Genomic DNA, 17,011 nt, shown 5'->3' with positions numbered 1-17,011 from the left:
GTAAAGAAAGCCCAAAGAAAAGGTAGAAGGGGATAGAGTGAAAAAAAGAGAAAAGAAAAAAAAGAGATAGAGAGAGAGAAAGGAAATAAAAATTAAGAGATTGAAAGAGATATACCTATTAAATATCTTTATCCACCCTTCACCCGGTTCTGAAACATTTAATTTCTAAGGTTGTGTTGCATTATATGCTTGTAAAAAGTCAATAAAAGAAGACCAAATCATTGAGAATTGGTCTGTTTTGCCTAAGGGGGAGTCACATTTCTTCAAGATGTAACATTTCAGACATATTTGTAATCCACTTTTGATGTGGCTGCATTTTTCCAAAATTTAAGTATACATTATTTTGCCGTTATTAAGCCATAGTTATCAAAAGATCTTTAAGGTGAAGTGGAAAAGATTTAATAAGAATCGGAGGGGTAACATTGTATGGGTGTATGGAACAAGTTTCCAGGGGAGGTAGTTGAGGTGGGGACTATCCCAAATTTTACAAAGCAGTTAGACAGGGACATGGATAAGACATGTTTGGAGGGATATGGACCAAACGCAAGCAGGTGGGACTAGTGTAGCTGGGACATGTTGGTCAGCATGGGCAAGTTGGGCCGAAGGGCCTGTTTCAACACTGTATCACTCTATGACTCTATGACTCTATCCGAATGGAGTATGTTAATTAGGATTGCTTATTTGAAAATGAATCGGTGGCAGCTGAGAAGAAATGGACCATAATTGACTAGTCCAACAATGGAATTGTGGGGTGAATATTCATGATTGCCTTGTGGACATAATCAAACTGAGTCAACCATTATATATACTTCACTTTGCAGAATAGTGAAAACACTAAATGAAAACCAGGCAGATTTGATCATGGCCATTATCACACGACAGTCACACATTCAAACATAATTTGCATGAAGAATGCACAGAGAATATTATTTTTAGTTGCTGTCAAGGTCCCGCAATGACACTATTACAGTATTAACTTCATTACATCTTAATGAAAAAAAAATCAAACTACCCCGGATTTCTTGAATTAAATAGAAATGAATAGTGTTAGAGACTTACTCTCGAGAACACAGAAAAGGTCCATTGAATCTGTCTCTTTGTATTGAAAACCTATTTCCACCAACCCCCCATTAATTTTCTCTCTGTATTATGCTTCTCTCATTCTTATCAATTCCCCAACTCCCCGCTCCCATTCATTTCTACTGCTTACTTGAACATTGGGACATGTTTTGCCGTTCTGATATCCTTGCACTCACTCAGTTCTGCCGGGAGTCCACGCCTGAAAGTTACAAAATGTTTAATTGTTTAGAAATTCAGCGTGGAAACAGGCCCTTCGGCCCACCGTGTCAATGCCGACAACAATCATCCCATACACTAGCACTATCCTACACACTTGGGATCATTTACAATACAATATACAATATTTATTACATGTCATTAGAACCTCAGTGAGGCTCAAATGAAATTCCGTTTCCACAGCCATACAAACAAAGACAATTTCCTACAAGACATACACACAATTCAATTAACACAAACATCCATCACAGTGAATCTCCTCCTCACTGTGATGGAAGCCAAAGTCTTTTCTCTCCCCTGCACCATTTCTCTCCCGATGTCGAAGCCCCAGGCGGGCGATGGTAAGTCCCACGGCCATTTAAGGCCGCGCCGGGCGATGTACGGCCCCGCTCCAGGCCCAAAAGTTACAAAGTTGGAGCCCCCGGCGGGCACTGGAATGTCCCGCGGCCATTATAGCCGCGCCGGACAATGTACGGCCCCGCTCTGGGTCGTTCCAACACCGCGACACGGGCTGGAGAAGTTGCGTTGCGGGAGCTCCGAAAAGCGGTCTCCCACCCGGACCCGCGAGCTCCCGATATTCCAGTCCACCGGACCTGCAGCTGGAGCCTACAAGCACCGGGGTCGGGTTGCAGCAGCGAGCCACCACCGCTCCCCACGCTCCGAAGCCGGCCAGCCCCACGATGGTGATCTTTACCAAAGCCAATTAACCAAACAAATCTATACGTCTTTGGAGTGTGGAAGGAAACCGGAGCACCCGGGGGAAACCCACGTGGTCACAGGGAGAACCTACAGACAGCACCCGTAGTCAGGATCGAACCCGAGGCTCTGGCGCTGTAACGCAGCAAATCTACCGCTGCATCACCATGAGAATATAAGAATGCATCTCTCATTAGGCTAAGATCAGATTTGATATTTGCAGAGACTTGAGGCTAGAGAGATGCAAGATGGCACCAGAGTTTGGTGCCTCTTTGTGTGCTGATCCCAGAAGAAGATCTACTGTCATCAACTAAAATTGGTCAACTGAATGAATGAATACGTTTATTTTCATTGCACAATACTGTGCAACGAAATTCCATTACATCTCCTCCGGTTAAAAAAATACAAACACGGCAAGCATTAACACATATGTACACTTATTAGTAAAAAATAAATAGGTATTTTAAAAGAATTTAAAAGAATTTAAAAGAATTTGGCGGCATTTCTTGGAATTACATTTTGCTTCCCCAGCATTCTCTGTTGGAATTTAGCTCTTTTATCGCACATGGGTAGAAACTATTCTTTAGTCTACCGGTGCGAGCCTTCAGAGTCCTGAATCGCCTCCCAGAGGGTAGCAGAGTAAAAAGGTGGTTGGCAGGGTGGGATGTGTCCTCCTTGATATTTGTGGCCCGGCGCAAGCATCGGGCCCTGTATATGTCATCCAAGGAGGGCAGTTGGGCGTTTGTAATGTTCTGCGCAGTTTTTATCATTCCCTGCAACGCCCTCCTCTCAGCCACAGTACAACTAGCAAACCACACCAGGATTCCATAGGAGAGGATACTCTCCACGGCGCATCGGTAGAAGGACAACAGCAGCGGCTGTGAGACGTTTGCTCTCCGCAGAGACCTCAGGAAATACAGCCGCTGATGTGACTTCTTCACGAGAGTGACGGTGTTCATTTGCCATTTAAGGTCCTGGGAGATGTTTATTCCCAGGAACTTAAAGCCAGTGACTCTCTCCACCATGTCTCCTTTGATGTATAAGGGAGCAGGTTCCTCTCTCCTCTTCCTCCTGAAGTCAACGACCAGCTCTTTTGTCTTCGATGGATTGAGTACCAGGTTGTTTTTGGTACACCAGACGGTCAGTTTTTGGACTTCATCCCTGTAGGCAGACTCGTCGTTGTTGTTTATCAGTCCCACCACAGTCGTGTCGTCCGCAAACTTAATGATCCTGTTTGTACTGTGTGTTGGTATACAGTCATAAGTGTATATTGTATACAAGATGGGACTCAGCACACAACCTTGTGGCGCTCCTGTGCTGAGCGTCAGGACTGGGGAGTAATTGGACCCCATCCTGACAGTCTGTGGGCGATCTGTTAGAAAGTCCTTAATCCATCCGCATGTGTTTGCATTAACACCCAGATCAGACAGTTTGTCCACCATTCTGCTGGGGATGATGGAATTAAATGCAGAACTAAAATCTACAAATAACATCCTCACATATGAGCCAGGACGCTCCAGATGTGCCAGTGCAGAATGTAGAGCTGTGTTGATGGCATCTTCCGTTGACCTATTTGCTCTATATGCAAACTGATGCTGATCCAGGGTGGGTGGGAGGACTTAATGTGGGCCAGGACCAGCCGTTCAAAACATTTCATCATGGTCGAAGTGAGAGCAACGGGTCTCACTCTCTATGGCTTAATTGTACTCATTCTTGTATGGTATCATTTAACTGGATAAAGTCAGGAAAAAAGATTTTAACTGTATCTCTGTTCGCATAACAATAATATTACATAAATAAACAACGAAACTCACTAATTTACCATGGCCAAGTAACCTAGCAACCTGAGCGAGTTTGAGATGGAAGTTGAAACCAGAACAACTGCAGGCAACACACATGGTCACAGGGAGAAAAGTTACAGGATTATGAGTGAAATTGATACATTTACACCAAAAGAATGTTACAAACACATAGTCAGAATGTGTGAAATAGGCAATATTGTATGCAGGATCATAAAATGACACTGGGCAAGTGAGACTTTTTATGCTAGTCCCATTTCTTTACATGGTCTTTATATTGTACTAGAGTAAGTGGGACCCGTTGGGGTGCCTTTCTGGAGCGCTAGTATGGGTGTTGTGGGCTGAAGGGACATGTTTCAAGAGGGCTAGTATGGACATTGTAGGCCGAATGGATTCTTCGACAGGCAGCTCAGTCACTCAAGCCTGGTGTGCTGGTGGCTCACTAATGGCTGGTGGGCTGGCAGTTGTCTCACGGCTATTCCTTGAAATTCCATTTCAAGCAGGGTGCAAGGCCACCAAATTCAAATGCAGTTTCCTATCACTTCAAGCAGGGTGCAAGGCCACCGAATTCAAGTGCAGTTTCATACCACTTCAAGCAGGGTGCAAGGCCACCGAATTCAAGTGCAGTTTCATACCACTTCAAGCAGGGTGCAAGGCCACCAAACCAAAGTTAGATAGAGCTCTTAAAGATAGCGGAATGAAGGGATATGAGGAGAAGGCAGGAACGGGGTACTGATTGGGGATGATTAGCCATGATCACATTGAATGGCGTTGCTGGCTCGATGGGCCAAATGGCCTGCTCCTGCACCTATTGTCTATTGTCTACTTTAATGATAATAACTTTCATAATAATAACTTTATTTGTATAGCACTTTTCATGAAATTGAATGAAACCCAAAGTGCTTTTCACAAAAAACACAGGTCGAAACAAAAATATAATTAAAAACAGTAAGGACATAGTCAGTTAATAATTATCACCAAAAGAAGGTAATTACTTCACCTATCCATGTTCTTCAGAGATTCTACCTGACCAATTGAGTTACTCCCGCACTTTATGTTCTTTTGTGCACAGTACCTGCAGTTCTTTCTTTCTACATTTTGACTGCTCCCCTGTGAAATCTCCTCAAGGTATGCCTACTTTGAATACATTCTCCCCTCTCAGATCTGAGCTTTGTGAGATCCTCTCGCACTGCTCTCCCTCTGAGATTCCCGCTGCTTTCTAGCTCGACGACCATGTTCTGACCCAGAATCGATATTACCTGCCATGCTTTGTCCTGCCTCTCATCTTTTCCAGTTTTCGTCTCTACAATTTCTTAAGGTCTTCCCAAACGAAGGTATGATGCAAGGTAGACACAAAATGCTGGAGTAACTCAGCGGGACAGGCAGCATCTCTGGAGAAGAATGGGTGACGTTGGGATAAATGGGATAGCAGCACATTTGGAAAGTGGTGAAATCATTGGACAAAGTCAGCATGGATTTACAAAAGGTAAATCATGTCTGACGAATCTTATAGAATTTTTCGAGTGTGTAACTAGTAGCGTGGATAGGGGAGAACCAGTGGATGTGGTGTATCTGGACTTCCAGAAGGCTTTCGACAAGGTCCCACATAAGAGATTAGTTTACAAACTTAAAGCACACGGCATTGGGGGTTCAGTATTGATGTGGATAGAGAACTGGCTGGCAAACAGGAAGCAAAGAGTAGGAGTAAACGGGCCCTTTTCACAATGGCAGGCAGTGACTAGTGGGGTACCGCAAGGCTCAGTGCTGGGACCCCAGCTATTTACAATATATATTAATGATCTGGATGAGGGAATTGAAGGCAATATCTCCAAGTTTGCGGATGACACTAAGCTGGGGGGCAGTGTTAGCTGTGAGGAGGATGCTAGGAGACTGCAAGGTGACTTGGATAGGCTGGGTGAGTGGGCAAATGTTTGGCAGATGCAGTATAATGTGGATAAATGTGAGGTTATCCATTTTGGTGGCAAAAACATGAAAGCAGACTATTATCTAAATGGTGGCCGACTAGGAAAAGGGGAGATGCAGCGAGACCTGGGTGTCATGGTACACCAGTCATTGAAAGTGGGCATGCAGGTGCAGCAGGCAGTGAAGAAAGCGAATGGTATGTTAGCTTTCATAGCAAAAGGATTTGAGTATAGGAGCAGGGAGGTTCTACTGCAGTTGTACAGGGTCTTGGTGAGACCACACCTGGAGTATTGCGTACAGTTTTGGTCTCCAAATCTGAGGAAGGACATTATTGCCATAGAGGGAGTGCAGAGAAGGTTCACCAGACTGATTCCTGGGATGTCAGGACTGTCTTATGAAGAAAGACTGGATAGACTTGGTTTATACTCTCTAGAATTTAGGAGATTGAGAGGGGATCTTATAGAAACTTACAAAATTCTTAAGGGGTTGGACAGGCTAGATGCAGGAAGATTGCTCCCGATGTTGGGGAAGTCCAGGACAAGGGGTCACAGCTTAAGGATAAGGGGGAAATCCTTTAAAACCGAGATGAGAAGAACTTTTTTCACACAGAGAGTGGTGAATCTCTGGAACTCCCTGCCACAGAGGGTAGTCGAGGCCAGTTCATTGGCTATATTTAAGAGGGAGTTAGATGTGGCCCTTGTGGCTAAGGGGATCAGAGGGTATGGAGAGAAGGCAGGTACGGGATACTGAGTTGGATGATCAGCCATGATCATATTGAATGGCGGTGCAGGCTCGAAGGGCCGAATGGCCTACTCCTGCACCTAATTTCTATGTTTCTATGTTTCTATGTTTCAGGTCGAAACCCTTCTTCAGACTATGAGGCTATGATGCATCCATATAAAATAAATATATTCCTTTGTGCCATTGAACGGGACATTTAAAATGATTGAGGCATTGTGTAAAAATTTAGCCAACAAGAATAAAATGAATATAATGGTTTGAAGTAAAAAAAAAACCTTTGTTCTTTAATGTAGTTGTATCATCCAGGAACATTCACTTGGAATATATGGAGATTTCTCAATTGGCTGAATTTACAAATTCTTGTAAATCATTAATGAAATCTCACTTCTTCTGGAAATAGGCAAGGCACAGAGGACACTGGTGAACAAAGTTAATGTAATAAGATTATTCACCTAGCTTACACATTCGCACTCTAATATGTCATTGATTGGAATAAAAGGTCAGGGCATATTCCAAGGCAACCCACCAGAGGAAACAAGGCAGAAATGATTTTCAGAGTAGCTATTACAAATAAAGGTTATTGATGTGCCTGATATTTGGAAAACGTTACTGTAATGTTCAAACGTCTTCATATGGTTGATGCTTTGAACAGCACTGAGATTCGAATCATCGAAAGGTCACAGGTAATAACCTGTATTGGATGTATTGCAACAGGCAACAAAATATTGTTCACATTGTTTAGCTACTCCACAGCTTCACTGCCATCGAGTATCTAATTGAAGTAACATGAAAAAGGGATGATGAAGGGTCTGTCTCTGTACGATAATTTGCAACACAACTTAAATAAAAAACTGGGGATTTTAACCTTGCAATATAATTTCACTATTTGTAAAACATTAGAGCTTGCATTATTGGTCACACTGTGAGGCTCTTTGATTCCAATATAAGCTCGTTCAGATGAAGATTGTCTGATTTGCATCATAAAACAATTCTCTGCAGATGGTGCTTCATTGCACAAGGCCACAAAGGGAATATAAATGGATTAGACATAAAGGCCGTGGAACATTTTTTCACTATTCCTTTTTTTTTAAATCCAGTATGTAATTTATTGAACTATTGATTTAGTTTTTCCTGTTAAACTTTCAGTGCAGGTTCCAGAGTGGTGAAGAAATATTTGATTTCATACAACGTTGACAGGGTCAGGCCATATCCGTGAACCCTGGGGTAATTAATTTTCCTTCTTATCAGTGGCTGCTCTCTGCGATAGCTTGACTATGTCAATGGTGTTTTAACTTTGACATCTGAGAAACTCCCACAGGACAAAAAGTCAGCATCATTCATTCACCCATTGAACAGGTTATTCCTTTCTCAGATGTAAGCCTCCGGATCTGAAACATTAACTGTTCCACAAGATATTGCCAGACCTGCAAAGAGTTTGGGTGGCCATGGTGGTACAGCGGTGTAGTTGCTGCCTGATAGCACTTGCCGCGCCAGACCCGGGTTCCATTCGGACTACAGTTGCTTTCTGTACTAGAATTGTCTCTGCATACAATGTACAAAGTACGGAAAGAGTCACCACATACCTCGCTAGAATTTAGAAGGTTGAGGGGGGATCTTATAGAAACTTACAAAATTCTTTGGACAGAGGGTTGGACAGGCTAGATGCAGGAAGATTGTTCCCGATGTTGGGGAAGTCCAGAACAAGGGGTCACAGTTTAAGGATAAAGAGGAAATCTTTTAGGACCGAGATGAGAAAAACATTTTTTACACAGAGAGTGATGAATCTGTGGAATTCTCTGCCACAGAAGGTAGTTGAGGCCAGTTCATTGGCTATATTTAAGAGGGAGTTAGATGTGGCCCTTGTGGCTAAAGGGATCAGGGGGTATGGAGAGATGGCAAGTACGGGATACTGAGTTGGATGCTCAGCCATGATCACATTGAATGGCGGTGCAGGCTCGAAGGGCCGAATGGATTTCTCCTGCACCTATTTTCTATGTTTCTATGTACGCAGTTTGTACTTTCTCCCCGTGACCACGTGGGTTTTCGATATACTCCCACACGCCAGGTACAGGTATGTAGGTTAATTGGCTTGGTGTGTGTGTAAATTGTCCCTAGTTTGTGTATGGTAGTGTTAATGTGTGGGAATCGCTGGTCGGTGTGGGCTCGGTGGGCCTAAGGGCCTGTTAATGCGCTGTATCTCTAAATTAAAGTAAAAAGTCTCCAACATTTTCTGTTTTTATTCAATGATTTAACGATCCAATTATTCAGTGATACTTTATGGTCACATGTACCTAGGTACAGTGAGATTCTGTGTCTCTGCATACAATATACAAAGTACGGAAAGAGTCACCACATATCTGGTGCTGACTAATTTATAAAGTGCTTGTACCTACCCCCTGGTCAAGTCCCCCTTTGTTGTCGATGAACAACCCCAACCCCCAACCCTCCCAGCCCTCGCTTCGCCCCCACCGGGACCCTCTTTACCATTTCCAGCATCTACAATTTTTGATATAGCCTTCCTCTATCAATGCCCATCATTGCCAGTCTGTAGAAGATACTCAGGATGGAGTCATAGATTCGTACAGCCACCCAGCACAGAAAACGTCCATGCTGACCAAGTCTAAAGAAGGGTTTTGGCCCGACACGTTGCCTATTTCCTTCGCTCCATAGATGCTGCTGCACCCGCTGAGTTTCTCCAGCACTTTGTCTACCTTGCTGACCAAGATGCCCCATCTAAGCTACTTCAATTTGCCCATGGTTAGAGCACTTCTATATAAATCGTTCATGTCCTTGTACCTGTCCAAATGATTTTCCAATGTTGTTATTGCATCTGCTTCAACTTTTTCGTCTGACAGCTCATTCCATATGTATCACCCTCTGTTGAAAAAGTTGCCATTTAGCAATGAAACATTACGACCAATGACCATTTACCTATGAAACATTACTTCTCTCACCTTAAACCTATGCCCTCTAGTTCTTGATTCCCCTACTCTGAGTAATAGACTATATGAATTCACCCTACCTTTGCCTCTCATGGTTTTATACACTTCTATAAGATTATCCCTCAGTCTCCTATGCTTCAAAGGAGTGCTGCCAAATCTCTCTCTACAGCTCAGGCCCTCAAGTTCTTGTAACATCTTTGTAAATCTTCTCTGCACTTTTTGCAGCCAGTGGCATCATTAATCAGGGTGCCTAGAACTGAACATAATGCTCCATGTGCGGCCTCAGCAATGTCTTGTAAAATAGTAAGATTAAACGAGAACTTACCAGTTTGAAGTTTGATCTTTATTTTATGAGGAGTAACGTTGAGGGATTATGTGAAGACCCCGCCAGTACGCATGCGTGCCAAAGCAGCGGTGTGAAATCACAGACAAAAGTAAATGAACTGAACATAGTAAGATTAGAGAAATAGGATACCAGTTGAACTTTATGATCGAGGGTGAGCGTGGAGGACACGTAATCCCTCAACGTTTGGTCAATAGTTTGTCCATCCTGCAACCGCTAGGATGTGGTCCATTCCTGCTGCTGAGGTATAGCGGTCTATAAGGCTCTTGGGAACCTTGACATACTGGTGTAGATGCGTGATCACACGCAACCCAAGGTCCATGGGATATGCAACATCTAGTTTGGTCTTGTGTCCCTGTCTAATCTGCTTGACTAATCATAAACAAAACATGTTATTATAGCCCGCAGATATGATCATCCTATCCAGTGTTGCAATGACTGGACCCATAACGCTGTACTCAGTGCCATGGCGTAATCACTAGTACGTGAGTATGACCATGGGCAGGGATGTTGCTGGTGCCCATCGGTGAAGTGACGTAGTACAATGTTAACAACCCATATCTCTGCGTCCCTAAGCCTGGGTGGTTTTAAGCTGACGATACCTTCATATTCTAGATGTCAGAGGGTGAGACCGGACAGAGTGGTTTATGTACTCATCAGCCAAATGATGAGGAGGTACTTCAGGCACAGTAATGGAATAGTAACATAATGTTATAATCCCATAAAACTGAATTTCAATGTGTCAGTCATCCGTGCCGAGCTAAACGTAAGGAAGCATAAACAATGCTTCCCATCTCCTATTCAGTTTGTTGCTATTTGGTGCAATCCCTGCAATCTGTAGTGAGCACACCTAATGCTTATAGTTTGACAACCCGAGCCGCAGGAACGATCTCTCAGAGTCTGTAAGTCTATGAATTGATTATATCATGCAGAGGATGGTTTCAACATCACAAAGTCGGCGGTGAATCCACCGCCGTCCGCTCCCCGTATTCCATGGTCTCCCGAGCGGGTTCTCCACCAATATGAAACCGCTGGTTCCACCGCCAGCAGCTCAAAGGTGAATTCACCGTCGCTCGCTACCCGCATTCCGCGGTCTTCCGAGCGCCTAGGTCCGTGGGCAGGATTCCCCGTGACCGAGGTTCCCTGAAGTTCGTGACTGGGGTTTCCCCTCCGTCCCGACTTTGCCCCGGAGTTTTAGCAGGACCTCTAAGTAGAGGTTCCTGCAAGAAGATTTAAGCCTGCAAAGTTAAAAAAAAAACTTACCACAGGTCTGTTGCTGGCAGGAGAATCACGTACACCCTGCCAGTCATAACGCAATGCGATAGACGATATTACACGCATGCGTACTGGCGGGGTCTTCACGTAGTCACTCACGTGACACCGAAGTAAAATTGTAATATCTATATTACTAAATCTCTGATCTTGACGCCGCCACCTACGGCAGTCATTTTTGGCCACCTCGCTCAGAGCCCCCCTCAGCCTTACGGGTGCGGAGGATTTTTCCCATTGATGACAAATCAGAGAGATATTAATGTTTTTTTTTAAATCACCATTCTCTCTGCTGCCCCTGCTGGAGGAAGGGGGAGGAACTATAAAACTAGGAAGTGGTGTGCCTCACTCACACTCTGCAAGATGGATGAAGCCAAGGGTCTTAATGTGGTTTGAAAATGAAAATATGGTTTGTTTGAAGTAAAAAGGCCTGCAAATGGTTGTTTGGGTGCTTTGGCTTGAAGTTGAAAGGCACTACTTACTGCAAATTGTGGCTTGGGAGCTTTGACGAAGTTGAACGGCACTACTTACTGCAAATGGTGGCTTGGGAGCTTTGGTTTAAAGTTGAAAGGCACTACTTACTGCAAATGGTGGCTTGGGAGTTTGGCTTGAAGTTGAAAGGCACTACTTACTGCAACTGGCGGCATGGGTGCTTTGGCTTGAAGTTGAAAGGCACTACTTACTGCAAATGGTTGCTTGGGTGCTTTGGCTTGAAGTTGAAAGGCACTACTTACTGCAAATGATGGCTTGGGTGCTTTGGCTTGAAGTTGAAAGGCACTACTTACTGCAAATGGTGGCTTGGGTGCTTTGGCTTGAGGTTGAAAGGCACTACCTACTGCAAATGGTGGCTTGGGTGCTTTGCTTGAAATTGAAAGGCAATACTTACTGCAAATGGTGGCTTGAGTGCCTTGGCTTGAGGTTGAAAGGTACTACTTACTGCAAATCGTGGGTTGGGTGCTTTGGCTTGCCGTGTCCTGGTGAATGTGGAGAGAGGGACTAGGAGTTGGCGGTTGGCATAAACTGGTTTGTGACTGGATCAAATGGCAACTCAGGTAGGGTTAGAGGATGAAGAAGATCAAGATGATAGGGTTTTTGGTGACTGGACGTCAGTGTCTAGTCAGAGATCAGGGAGGAATCAAGGAGAAGGAGGAGTCAGGCAAAACGAGCTCAGCCAAAGCAGCAACAGGAGTTTTGAAGGGAACAGTTCAGAAGAGGATAGGAGAACGGTTCGGAAAAAGGTTGAAAGGAAGGTGGTTAAAATAATACTGAAATTCAGAAAGGAAGATGAGCATGTCAATTTAAGTCCGATAGCTTTATCTAGGGAGCTAAAAAAGAAGGTAGGAGAGGTGGAGACAGCTAAGATTTTGAGAGACGGGAACTTGTTAATAATATGTAAAACGGAGGAGCAGAAAAATAAGGCTCTGAAGATTGAAAGTGTTTGCAAGAAGATGGTCAGTGAAAGAAAGACTCTGGGTGAGAGTAGAGTGACAAGGGGAGTAATAACAGGTATTCCAGTAGATGAAGACCTGGAGAAACTCAAACGGAGTATTTTTGGTGGCCAGGTGAGTGTAGCTAAGAGATTGTTAAGGACAGTGGAGGGTAAGAGGGTAGAGAGCTTGTCTGTGCTTCTGGAGTTTCAGCAGTCTGAACTACCAGAAAAAGTGAGAATCGGATGCATGAGCTTTCCAGTGAGGCCTTATATCCCTCCACCGCTCCGATGTTATAAATGCCAGAGGTATGGACATATAGCAGCGGTGTGTAAGGGGAAGCAGAGGTGTCCCAAGTGTGGAGGAGAGCACAGATTTGAAGAGTGCAGAGAAAATATGCAGGATAAATGCTGCAATTGCGGAGGACCGCACAGGGTAACGTATGGGGGATATGAAGTCAGGAAGAGGGCTGTGGAGATTCAGCAAGTGAAAACAGTAAGTAGCATAAGCTACTCAGAGGCAGTGAAGAAGGTGCAAGGACAAAGGGGAAGAGTGGATATTAATGGGAGAGAGAATCATCCGTTTTTGAGATCAGAGGAAAGTCAAGCAGTCAAAACTCACACAGAACTGACAGCTGATAAGCTTATTGTTTTCATTGCATATGTAATCAACTGTACTGATCAGGTTAAACACAAAACAGAAAAAATAAAAATCATTGTTAAGGGGGCAGAGAAGTTTTTGGGTTTAAAAGAAGTATCATGGGAGAGTATCAATAAAAAGCTTGAAGCAGATGGAAGGCATGAAGGTTCTGGTGATAGGTCAACTTGCTTATATTACAATGGAACGCAAGGAGCATAATAGCAAATGGACAAGAGTTTAAAGGATTCATTAAAGAGTTAAAGAAGAAACCAGAAGTCATATGTATTAGAGAAACCTGGCTTAAGCCTTCATTAGACTTTGTCATCAAAGGTTATGATAGTATCTGTAGAGATAGGGTGGAGGCGAGTGGAGGGGGGTGTGTAATATTTATAACGCAAGGAATACAGAATAGATTGCTGGTGAAAGGAACAGAATTAGAATATTCTTTTGAAAGGCACTACTTACTGCTAATGATGGCTTGGGTGATTTGGCTTGAAGTTGAAAGGCACTACTTACTACAAATGGTGGCATGAAGTTGAAAGGCACTACTTACTGCAAATGGTGGCTTGGAAGCTTTGGCTTGAAGTTAAAAAAAAATCACCATTCCCACTGCTGCACCTGCTAGGGGGAGGGACTATAAAACCAGGAAGTGGTGTGCCTCACTCAGTGTCTGCCAGATGAATGAAGCCAAGGGTCATGTCTCTCTGAGCTCTGAATAACACTGAACAAATGTATACACAACTGAGTACCTTTAATGTGGTTTGAAAATGAAAATATGGCTTGTTTGAGTAAAAAGACACTGCCTGCAAATGGTTGTTTGGGTGCTTTGGCTTGAAGTTGAAAGGCACTACTTACTGCAAATGATGGCTTGGGTGCTTTGGCTTGAAGTTGATAGGCACTACTTACTGCAAATGGTGGCTTGGGTGTCTTGGCTTGAAGTTGAAAGGCACTACTTACTGCAAATCGTTGGTTGGGTGCTTTGGCTTGAAGTTGCACTATTTACTGCAAATGGTGGCTTGGGTGCTTTGGCTTGAAGTTGAAAGGCACTACTTACTGCAAATGGTTGCTTGGGTGCTTTGGCTTGAAGTTGAAAGGCACTACTTACTGCAAATGATGGCATGAAGTTGAAAGGCACTACTTACTGCAAATGGTGGCTTGGATTCTTTGGCTTGAAGTTGAAAGGCACTACTTACTGCAAATGGTGGCTTGGGTGCTTTGGCTTGAAGTTGAAAGGCACTACTTACTGCAAATGGCAGCTTGGGTGCTTTGTCTTGAAGTTAAAAGGCACTACCGCAAATACACTTTCTCCCTGTTTGCACTCTATATTGATTTTAGATAAAACACTACCACTTACGGCTGTGATTTTTGGCCATCTTACTCAGTCCCCCCTCCGCTTAGCAGGTGCAGAGAATTCTTCCCATCAATGAAAAATAAAAGTGTTATTAGTGTTTAAACAATGTTGAGAATCTCTCTCCTGTCAAACACGCCCTGAAAGCCACACCTTTTATAACCCCTCCCCCTCCCACACCGGTGGGAGGGGGAGCGGTTATAACACCCGGAAGTGTGGGTGTGGCTCAGTCTCTGCATGATGGGGGAGGGAGAGGTCATGACTCTGTCTGAGCTGTGAATCAACTGAACACACTGAATGTCTACTGAACTGTGGGTTTTTCGTGTTTTGTGTGGTTTTATGGTGGTTTCACCCTGCATGAAATGGTATGAAGCTGCATTTGAATTTGGTGGCCTTGCACCCTGCTTGAAGTGGAATGAAACTGCACCTGAATTTGGTGGCCTTGCATCCTGCTTGAAGTGGTATGAAACTGCACTGAATTTGGTGGCCTTGCACCCTGCTGAAAGTGGTATGAAACTGCACTTGAATTTGGTGGCCTTGCACCCTGCTTGAAATGGAATTTCAAGGAATAGTCATGAGTCAACTGCCAGCCCACCAGCCGTGAGTGAGCTGCCAGCAGATCTGGCTTGAAGGACTGAGCTGCCACCCTAAGAACCCATACCAGCAATCCAGAAAGCCCCCCCCCCCCCCACTGGCCACCAATATTGGAATTGGTGGAGAGGTGGAATATTGCGTCGGGGGACCAGCCCTCCCGTGTAAACATGGGACCCAACGGGTCCCACTTAGTCTAGTAATGTCCTATTTCTATGGAAACACAAGAAACTGCAGGTGCTGGAATTGTGTCTTTTAAATGCTGTTATTGGATCTGACTCTAATACATCCTCTGGCAGCTCATCCCTTTCAGGTACCTGTTAAATCATGCTATAGTGCCATATTTTTAAATATGTATATATATTCTTACTGAAATAGTTGCAGTCTCGAAAGGTTGACAATTACGAGCCAATTGGCAGAAGATCCAGGTCATTATTTACACATTATCACATTGAAATGTTCTAATTGGTTGTCAAGTTCCCTATATTTCAATGGACAATACACTTCAGTAGATGTAAAGCATTTCGGGGATAGCCTTGAGTCATAAAGAACTCTGCATTAAAACAAACCTTTTTTCTCTTTTAAAGTTCCGGACCTTGTAAATGCCCAGCAATATGACCAGCGAACTTGCTCAAAGTCCTGTGACCTGTCAATATAATCTGCAGCATCGCATTGTACATAGAGAAACTGAAGCAGTAGAGGTACACAGTGAAAGGTCTGAATCTTTGTACTCGCTAGAATTTAGAAGATTGAGGGGGGATCTTATAGAAACTTACAAAATTCTTAAGGGGTTGGACAGGCTAGATGCAGGAAGATTATTCCCGATGTTGGGGAAGTCCAGGACAAGGGGTCACAGTTTAAGGATAAAGAGGAAATCTCTGGAATTCTTTTAGGACCGAAATGAGAAAAACATTTTTCACACAGAGAGTGGTGAATTTCTGGAACTCTCTGCCACAGAAGGTAGTTGAGGCCAGTTCATTGGCTATATTTAAGAGGGAGTTAGATGTGGCCCTTGTGGCTAAAGGGATCAGGGGGTATGGGAAGAAGGCAGGTACAGGATACTGAGTTGGATGATCAGCCATGATCATATTGGATGGCGGTGCAGGCTCGAAGGGCCGAATGGCCTACTCCTGCACCTATTTTCTATGTTTCTATGTTTCTATGTTTAGAGGTTTAGGCTTTAGAGATACAGCATGTAAACCGAGTCTGTGCCCGCATGCGATTACCCACCAACACTATCCTACAAACTAGGGACAATTTTACAATTTTACCAGACCCAATTAACCTACAAACCTGTACATCATTGGGAAGTGGAGCACCCGGAGAAAACCCACGCGGTCACAAGAAGAACATACAAACTTCATACAGACAGCACCTATAGTCAGGATCGAACCTAGGTCTCTGATGCTACGAGGTAGCAACTCTTCCGCTGGGCTATCGTGGTGAAGCTGAACCTGAATGTCTGGGATCTCCCCACAGCTCAGTGATCCCGCTGTTTTGCCATTCCTGCCTTGGGAGCTTGGGCAAAATAAAATAAATGATACAGTCATTTGACCCGGGGTGGGGGGGATTCACTTTGAAGGGGATTGTGATTTGTCATTTAGTGTGAATGGATGTGAGTGAATTGGAAATTAGCTCCAACAAATGAAAGATTATACAATTGCAGAGATCATGTAGTACAATTAGTTTGGGCTCAAGGTCGGCAGGGTGGCGTAGTGGTAGAGTTGCTGCCTTATAGCGCCAGAGACCCAGGTTCAATCCTGGCTATGGGTGCTTGTCTGTGTGGAGTTTGTATGTTCTCCCTGTGACCTCCATGGGTTTTCTCTGCGATCTTCGGTTTCCTCCCACACTCCAAAGACTTACAGGTTTGCAGTTTCATTGACTTGGTATAAATGTATAAACTTAAAATTGTCCCTCAGTAGGGTGTGTGTAGGGTGGTGTTCATGTGCGGGGATCGTTGGTCAGCGCGGACATGGTGGGCCGAAGGGCCTGTTTCC

General features: G+C 44.1%; 1 long non-coding RNA gene across 1 annotated transcript; it reads left to right on the top strand.

Annotated features, from left to right (window-relative positions):
* The first annotated feature begins 7,899 nt into the window (after positions 1 to 7,899).
* Positions 7,900 to 16,767, top strand: LOC116970636. Its single transcript, XR_004411222.1, has 3 exons — positions 7,900 to 7,916; positions 13,169 to 13,170; positions 16,737 to 16,767. It is a non-coding gene; the product is annotated as an uncharacterized LOC116970636 (long non-coding RNA).
* Positions 16,768 to 17,011: the final 244 nt, after the last annotated feature.

The sequence above is a fragment of the Amblyraja radiata genome, chromosome 3 (assembly GCF_010909765.2).
Source record: "Amblyraja radiata isolate CabotCenter1 chromosome 3, sAmbRad1.1.pri, whole genome shotgun sequence".
In the NCBI taxonomy this organism is placed as follows: Eukaryota; Metazoa; Chordata; class Chondrichthyes; order Rajiformes; family Rajidae; genus Amblyraja; species Amblyraja radiata.
Note: the sequence above shows the minus strand (reverse complement) of the source record. Positions and strands in the feature narration are given on the sequence as shown.